Raw genomic sequence first — 8,853 nt, forward strand, 5'->3', positions numbered from 1 at the left:
GCTACCATTACCCTGATTCCAAAGCCAGAAAAGGACACCACAGGAGAAGAAAATTATAGGCTAATATCCCTGAAGAACATAGATGCAAAAGTCCTGAACAAAATACTAGCAAACCAAATTTAACAGTACATTAAAAGGATCATACACCATGATCAAGTGGAATTTATCCCTGGGATGCATGAATGGTTCAATATACATGTATCAATAAATGTGATAACTACATTAACAAAATGAACAATAAAAATCGTATCATTATCTCAATAGATACAGAAAAGGCATTTTACAAAATTCAACGTCCTTTCATGATAAAAATTCTTAACAAGTTAGGTATAGAAAGAATTTATTTCAACACAATAAAGTCTGTATGACAAACCCACAGCTAACATCATACACAATGGTGAAAGATTGAAAGCTTTTCCCCTCCTATCAGGAACAAGACTAGGGTGTCCACTCTCATCACTCCTAATCAACCCAGTACTGTAAGTCCTAGCCAGAGAAATTAGACAAGAAAAAGAAATAAAAGGAATCCAAATCAGAAAGAAAGAAGTAAAGTTATCTCTGTTTGAAGATGACATGATCTTATATATAGGAAACCTTAAAGACTCCACCAAAAAACTGTTATATCTAATCACCAAATTCAGTAAAGTTGCAGGGTATAAAATCAACATACAAAAATCAGTTGCATTTTTATACACTAATAAACTATCTGAAAAAGAAATTAGGAAAACAATCCCATTTATAATAACATCAAATAGAATAAAGTACTTAGGACTAAATTTAACCAAGGAGGTAAAAGATCTATACACTGAAAACTATAAAACATCAATGAAAGAAATTGAAGAAGACATAAATAAATGGAAAGATATCCTGTGTTCATGGATTTGAATAATTAATATTGTTAAAATGTCCATACTACCCAAAGTGAGCTACAGATTCAATGCAATACCTATTAAAATTCCAATGGCACTTTTTACAGAAATAGAAAAAAAAATCCTAAAATTCGTATGGAAGCATAAGAGACCCCTAATTATCCAAGCAGTTTTGAGCAAGAATAACAAATCGGGAGGCATCAAACTTCCTGATTTCAAATTATATTATAAAGCTCTAGTAATCAAAACAGTACAGTACTGGATAACTATAGAAACAGAGACCAATGGGACAGAATAGAAAGCCCAGACATAAACCATGCATATACGGTCAACTAAACTTTCACAAGGGCACCAAGAATATAAATTGGGGAAATGATAGTTTATTCAATAAATCAGTGAGTCTCCACATGCATAGAATGAAAATGTACCCTTATCTTACACCATACACAAAAATCAACTCAAAATGGATTAAAGACTTAAACATAAGACCTGTAACCATAGTTCCTAGAGAAAACATAGTGGAAAAGCTCCTTGACACTGGTTTTGCTAATGAATTTTGACTACAACACCAAAAACCCAGGCAACAAAAGCAAAAATAAATAAGTAGGATTATATTAAACTAAAAAGCTTCTGCACATGAAAAGACACAATGAACAAATGAAAAAGCAATCTATGGAATGGGAGAAAATACTTGCAGATCATGTATCTGGTAAGGGTTTAATATACTTTATTGGGATCTCACACTTGGTCCACTATTCCTCTGCCCTAATCACTCCAGGACTAGGTATAACCACAGGCAGCCTCTTTACCCCAAAGCCCTCTGAAGTTATTCAAACTAGCCAAACCTAGCTAAGCTTGTTTGCCCTGCCTTGCCTTCCCTATCCTGTGGTAACGACAATAAAGCCTCTAACTCATGTTTTCCTCTTGCTCCCTCTGCCTCCTGACCAGCCCTGCTGTTTTCTCATGGCATGCTATGCTATGCCTCCTCTTTCTAGGGATCTGTGAGTATAAAATCTCCTTCCTTTGTGATGGTCATTTCCTTGTCTGTGAGTTATCATACCTGATTAAAACAAATCCTGGGTACATTTGAAAACAATTTCTTTTATAATTTTGTCACTCGATGGCCAGCTCACCTGGAAGCTGCTAGACGCTAAACCATATGTTTTTGAATTCCACTGGGCTTGCTCACCTCAGAACTCCAGGCAAATGACTTACTGAGTAAACGAACAAGACCATTTGGTCTTTGCAAAATATTCCATGAAGAATGGGTGTTTTGATTTTTAAAATGGCAAAAGTGAGCCTCAGAGAGGTTCTTTTATATGTCTGAGGTCACACAGCTAAAGGTGAGCTGTAGAGCTACCCTGTCTGATGGTGGCACAGCTGGAGTTCCTACTTGAGTTGGCTTGCCGCTCTTCTCAGTTCTAATCCTGGAATGTGCACCATGATCAGGGAGAAAAAACAAGAAGGGAACTTCATTTAATTAAATTTAGAGAGGTGATCAGACATGAGAGATTTGGTTCACTTGGTGATGGGTACTGGTACTGATGCTGTTGCTGCCGCCACAGAGCAGGATGTATGGTGTCTTCTGCGCCGTTTGTTTCTCCTGGAGCAAACCATACCCATGGATGTGTTGCTGGAGCTTCAGAAGTGCCTCCTCATGCAACTTCTTCATCCATTTCTCTGTCTTCATCTAGCCTGAGTCCTTCACATGGAAGTGACGGGACAGCTGCTAGAAAACTTCCTTAGGTGTGAGCTTCTGGTCCCTTTTGTCCACATACTTGGTCGTGAACATGCAACGTATAGCCACCCTTTTCCTCAAAATCCTAGTGAAGCCACAGTACTCTTCCTGCTGGCCATACTTGTTATCGATGGTCGTCCCGTCCTTGAAGCAGTACAAGGCTGAGGGTAGGAGCTCATTGAGCACCTTCACCCAGGCCACCTTCTTCTGCACCATGGTCTCTAGCAGTCCTTTGTTCTGACAGAAAAGCAGGCACATTGCCAGCTCTCTGTTCATGATGGGCTCCTCATCCAGGATGACGGCATAGGAGGCAAGGGCACTCTGCTGCTGCTTCAGCTCATCCAGGTGGCCTGCACTCCAGCTGATGTTTCCTCCCCATTGGACCCGGAGTAGAGTTTGGCTGAGTGTTCTCCATTTTCCTCATTTGGTTCAAAGTCCATGAGATGCACTTGCTGCTCCCAGTCTCCTCATAAGTGGAGTTTTCCCCCTAAGTTTCGGCAGAATTGTGAAGTGGTGGTACACATTATGGCATTCTTTCACTCTGGAACCTCATTCTCCTGTCAACCCACTGGCCAAACTCCAGCTTCTTCACATTCTCCACCACTTTGTTGTCACTATCTTGCAGCTCTTATAGCTGTTGCATCTGCCTGAGCTGATGATCCTTCCCCAGGTGCTTCTGCAGCACTGTCTATGCTTTGAGGTCTTCCAGCATCCATGGGGACCCCAATAGCAGAGCTCCACACTCCCTTTCATCTATGATATCCATGTTCTGCATTTGAGAGTCATAACAATGTGGACTTGAGGCATTGGTTGCTACTTCTGCTCCACCTGGGGATTCCTGTTCAATGCACACCTGGCTTTGCGGTCTAGAACAAAAGTCCCTGTCTGGAGTCTGGTTCCTAAGGACTACCAAGTCATTGCTCTGAAAAACCACCTCCTAACTCACCTTACCAATTTTCTTTTCTCTCTCCTTTTTCTTCTTAAAGGTAACCACCCCAATGGGAATGAGGTGTTCAGAGGTGAGCTAGGATGCTACCTTGCTTAGGAAATGAGCCTGAAACTGCAGTTTGACTGGACTCTTGCAATTCCCATTACCAACGGCTAAGGGCAGATTCGCCCTTGTCTAAAGGAGAAGAGTGTGGCTGCTTGCCCTCAAGCTCCTCCTCAGTGCATTTGAACAGGATACAGAGGGGTTTTGCGATGCCACATCATATAAATTCTCTTCTTCTATAGAGGGCAGATATTCAGGCTTCCTCTTCTGCTGCTCCACGATGCGCCTGCTCCATTTCAACCAGGTTCACGGTCACTAGCACATTGTTCTCCTCCTATACTACATCTTTGTCCTTGCAAGGCAGTATCACAGTCTCCCCTTCTTGGAAGGAATTGATGACATGCTCCATGGGGAGGCTGTGAAGGTGACCCCAGGCACTGTGCAGGTCATGCTTCCTCTACCCAACCAACCTCTTCCTCCACCAGTGCCAACACCAAATTCTTGGTCCATCTCCTCCAGTAGGTTGGCCCTCTTCTCTGCTGAGTACCTCTCCATCTGAAGCTGCCAGCTCTACTTGGTCCAGGATACAGTATCATCCAGCAATGGGGGTGATCATCCTCCCACAGGGTTTTTTTTCTTCCGCAGCTTCTGGTTCAGCAAGCACTTTCATCAGCAGAGGCCAGTTTCTCCAGTTGCCACAAGGTCATGGGGTTAAAGAGTGGGCTGCAACCAGCCCCTCCTTGGGGCTTGCCTCCTGGTTGAAGGCATCAATTTCCAGAAGTTTCAGCCCCAACTTTGCACAAGTTTATTGGTCTCCACCATGCTGAGTGGCAGGGCATCTCCTGGGCTGAGTTTGGAACTGGCTGTGGTGGCAGTCTCATAACTGCTATAGTGCTTCTCCTGGTTCAGCACAGCTGCTGGATGGGCCTTGTCTGGCTGCACTCCTCCCTAGGTGTGCCAGCCAAGGCCTGGGATGGCCCCCTTTCTGGCCTTTTGCCATCACCTTTCCCCATCGCTGCACTTGTGTTTCTCATGTTCCCAGTTCCTGGCTGCTCCAACCTCCCACTGCAGCCTCTGTCTTGCTGAGGAGCTCCTTTACCCCATGGAGAAACTTCAACTCGATCCCTACAGACAATGCAGAATGGGAACACTTCTGGGTTGCTGCACAGACCCTGTCGTGTTGCTGGAAATCAGGAGATGCTGCTTCCTTGACAGGCCTGAGAGGCTGCCCCAAAGGCTCTTGAGAAGACCAGAAAAAGTGCTAGTTGCATGTTCGATGCTGCCTTGTGTGGTCGTGATTGGATGGCTGGGAGTGGTGTAGGGTGGGGAGGGTTGCTTTTCACTGGTGGTCCATGAAGCACGCAGCATGTGCTCCTCCAGGTGCAAGGACCTGGCTTGGGGAACACCAGATGGCAGACTCCCTCCACTTGCACCTGCCATGCATGGTAAGTCTTTCGTTTTAATTTCATTTAATTGAGTTGAATTTCATTTATGTAGTTTATTTGGTTGTGTTAAAGTTACTTAAGTTGAATTAAATCAAGTTCATTCATGTCTTTCATTTTATGTAGTTAATTTCACTTAGTTCTTTCATTTAGGTTATTTAGTTTCATTATTTAATATTTATTTTTACTTTATATCATTTGGAATTTTCTGATTTTAATTAAATCTTTACATTTAATTTAAAAAATTTTTATATTGTGACATGCCAATGTTTTATTTTAAGTCACCTGAAGCTTTTCTTTAGCTTACAAATATTTAGTCCTATTCCTGATTATTTATAGTAAATTATAGTTGATGATTTTTGACAATTTCACTTTTAAGAAGTTTAATTGATTAAAATTTTTTTTTTATATTACATTCTATTAGTCAAAATTGGCTCACAAATAATAAGGTGGGATGATCTTCCTTTTTTCCCCTGTCATTATTGAGAAGAGTCTTCTCAAGCACAGCATCCAGAATAATTCTGGGCATATCATATTTAGATGAGAAACTCTGGGACTGATCTGTCCTCTTTGCCAGTGAGAGAAAGTCAAGAGGTTTTTACAGTCTAGTTAAATCAGAATTAGCATTGTTCTCCTCTAGCTTGATGAAAGTATCATCCCACATGTTTTTTAGGTAGAGATGCCTGGAAAAATACTGAATGACATCAAACAATATGTCTTCTACTAACTCAGAAGTTGTAAATACTGTATGTCCATTTTATTATTTTTCAAATTACATTACTTTGTAGATTGGTAGCATGAAGACAGATGGAATGTAATACAGGTGGCTAAAGGAGTTTAACAAAGGTGCCCCAGATCTGAATGGTAACAGAGGCAAGATTAGTCTATGTTGTTTAGTGTGTTTTTTTTCTTTCTTAATTTTTTAAAAATCAGATTATTTAGGTGAGTAGATTGTAAAGGTTAAATATTTTCAGTTGAAAGATCAGTAGACTAATCTAGCTAGAAAGATTACCTCTACATTGCTTATGGGGTAGAATATAGGAGGGAATGAAAACTAAGCCAGGAACAGAAATGGGAAAAAATTTTTGTTTATACTTGAACTTAATCATAGTCATAGGCAAAAAGCTCCCTACTGACCAATCAAAGGCAACCTTATTTCTGAAGCTACCCATCTCTACTGTAGCTAGGGACCATCATCCTGGGACCTTTTGGCCTGTGCCCAAATCATGACAGGCATCAAATGTAGATCTGAAGTGTTATTGCCAGCGATGGTTACACAGTCAGAGAAATTAACATGTTGAAAGATAAAGGTTATTGGGCAATTTTAAACTTTATTATTTCTGGTTCTCCCTATCAGTAGATCTGTATGAATTGATTTTTTAAAACTGGAGACCACCCTATGAACCAAATAATTAAATTTAGTGTTTACACTCAACAAGTGTAAAACTTGTGTTAACCTCCTTCACTTGTTCATCTTGATAGACTAGAGCCTCTGCATCACATGTGACAGGCCTTATCTCACACTTAGACTACATCAGCCTTAAAGGATTCATCCATAGATATAAGGATATTGTTGCACTTAAAAGGCCTCAGAAAAATCTCCTGTATGGAAAATTGTGTGAAATTTTTAGACCTTTAGTAGATGTGACACACTCCTTCATCACATTTACATTTGTTAGCCTTGTCTGCTCAGTTTTCCATCTGTGTAGATAATGCTAGTTCCTCTGATATCCTTTCTGGCCACTTGATTTCAGCCTGTGGTAGACAGTTGAGGAAGCTCAGACATTTCTTCCTGAGAACACACTACCCATTTCCTCCAGTACATCCCGTGCATCTTCCCACTTTGTGTCCCTGGGCCTTCTGATGCCAAGTAATCTTGCTGTGTACCCAAGCAAGTGTAGCCCAGAAGTGTATAGTTAACACCCTAAGAGGGAACTTTTAACCAATTAAAGACAGGAGCTGGTGGATCAATGCTTTAGCCTCCAATAGTCAAACTATACTGGGATGTATCCTGTATGAGTCTCAGAAGATTCTTTTGGGATAGGGCACCTCATTGATCATAATGGTCACATTAAAAACACATTCTTACATTGGCTTTTCCTCATCACTTTCTTTCTCCTTCCCCAATCTTCTACTGTGACATCAACTCTCAAATAAAATACTTGTATTCAAGTACTTGTCTCAGTCCACATATTTTGAGGGTTACCCACATTAAAGCAATTGGTACAGAAGTGGTACTAGAAAGCAGAAACACAGGAATGGATACAGATGCTAAATCACTTGATAGTCATAGAATAAAAGGAGCCCCATTGATTAGAGCAATAAGTTTATAATAATTCTTGGCAATCTTCCAAACATTCTAATACTTAGATTCAGCTCTTTGGTACATTAGGATGATGTAGAAGTAGAAGGGGAAACAGCAGCAAACCTATCACTTGAATGGCATGGGGCAATGTTAGTAAGGATTGTGGAGTTTGTTGTTTTTGTTAACTGACTTAGAAGTCTTTAAAAATGATAACCAATTCTTGTCAGCCAATTACAAACACAGGATGTGCTGAGCCTTAATTCTTCTTCTCCTGCTGCAATAGACAACTGTGCCAAAAGCAGGTTCATGATTCACTAGTAAGCAGAGCTACCAGTGACTGAATGCACAACAGACAGCTCTCCTATGTTAAAGCCAGGGTCCAAAGGTAGAAACAAGACCACAATACATGGGATACACCATTTGAGCGGAGAAACCTGAGAACCTGAATAGAGAAGGAGCCACAAATGTCTAGTCCATGCAAGTATCTCATAGACATGTTTGCAAGATAATCCTTGTCTTTACAACCTGACTGCCGCTCCTCATTGCTTCCACTTCATTCATTAGGTACAGGTTCCAATACAGTCTGAGTGGGGAAAAAGTCCTTTCTCCATGCTCCACCTCTCACCAAGTTTTGATAACGTTAATTTCCTATGGCCCTTGTAGTACTAAGAATAATAATTTTTCTCCCTACCTTGCTGACCCTTGAAGGTCTCAACATCCTTTTTCTATTTGATTAAGAATGATCTGTAGGTAGCCCCTTCACTAACTTCTCTTCAGAATATTTTCGGATTATGCCTTCTACTTACAGCCTAAATTCTTACTGATAAAACATTTGTTATCAGAATAGCCTCCAGAAAATAAGCCTTCAGTTGAGATTTGGGGTTTGATGAGGCATAGGTATTCTCCTACCAGAGGAACAATGGGACGTTGGCAATCTGTAGTATTCAGAGACATCACAGTTCCTCAAAACATTATTGAAGGATATCTGTGATGGAATGTCAGAATAGGAAAATTAGTTGGGAAATTATTATAGCTACTTGATTGCAGTGGAGCAATGGTGAGTAGGAAGATTATAGACTGGATGCCTTTGAATGTGTTGAAGAACTTATTAAAGAACAATGGGCCACAGGCTTGAACATTGAACTGAAGGTTCAATGTAGAGAATCTGTAGAGAATCTCAGAAAGCTTCTCTCGAGACAGCAAAGGAATCCTTACCTTATGTAGCTACTAGGAAAACATGGTTGTGCTTCAGATTCAATACCTAATTGTACTGAGTGTAGAGATCAATTACTTTGTCAAATCTTACTCGGCATTGGTTGGAATAGGTTGAGATATTGAGACTTGGCATGAGAATATTTGATTAGACAGAAGAAACTGAGAAACATGTTTCTCCCAAATCACCCAACTCTTGTTTGCTTGGGAAAACAGCCCCTCCCCATCTAAAGAAATCAGCGTTCCTCTGCTTAGAGCACTTTAAGAACTTCACCTAGCACAGTTGCCTCTAAGAA

General features: G+C 40.7%; 1 pseudogene; it reads right to left on the reverse strand.

The window, feature by feature from the left end:
- Positions 1-2,367: 2,367 nt before the first annotated feature.
- Positions 2,368-4,108, reverse strand: LOC131405573 (U4/U6.U5 tri-snRNP-associated protein 1-like; annotated as a pseudogene).
- Between the last annotated feature and the right edge of the window lie 4,745 nt (positions 4,109-8,853).

This window comes from Diceros bicornis, chromosome 5, assembly GCF_020826845.1.
Source record: "Diceros bicornis minor isolate mBicDic1 chromosome 5, mDicBic1.mat.cur, whole genome shotgun sequence".
In the NCBI taxonomy this organism is placed as follows: domain Eukaryota; kingdom Metazoa; phylum Chordata; class Mammalia; order Perissodactyla; family Rhinocerotidae; genus Diceros; species Diceros bicornis.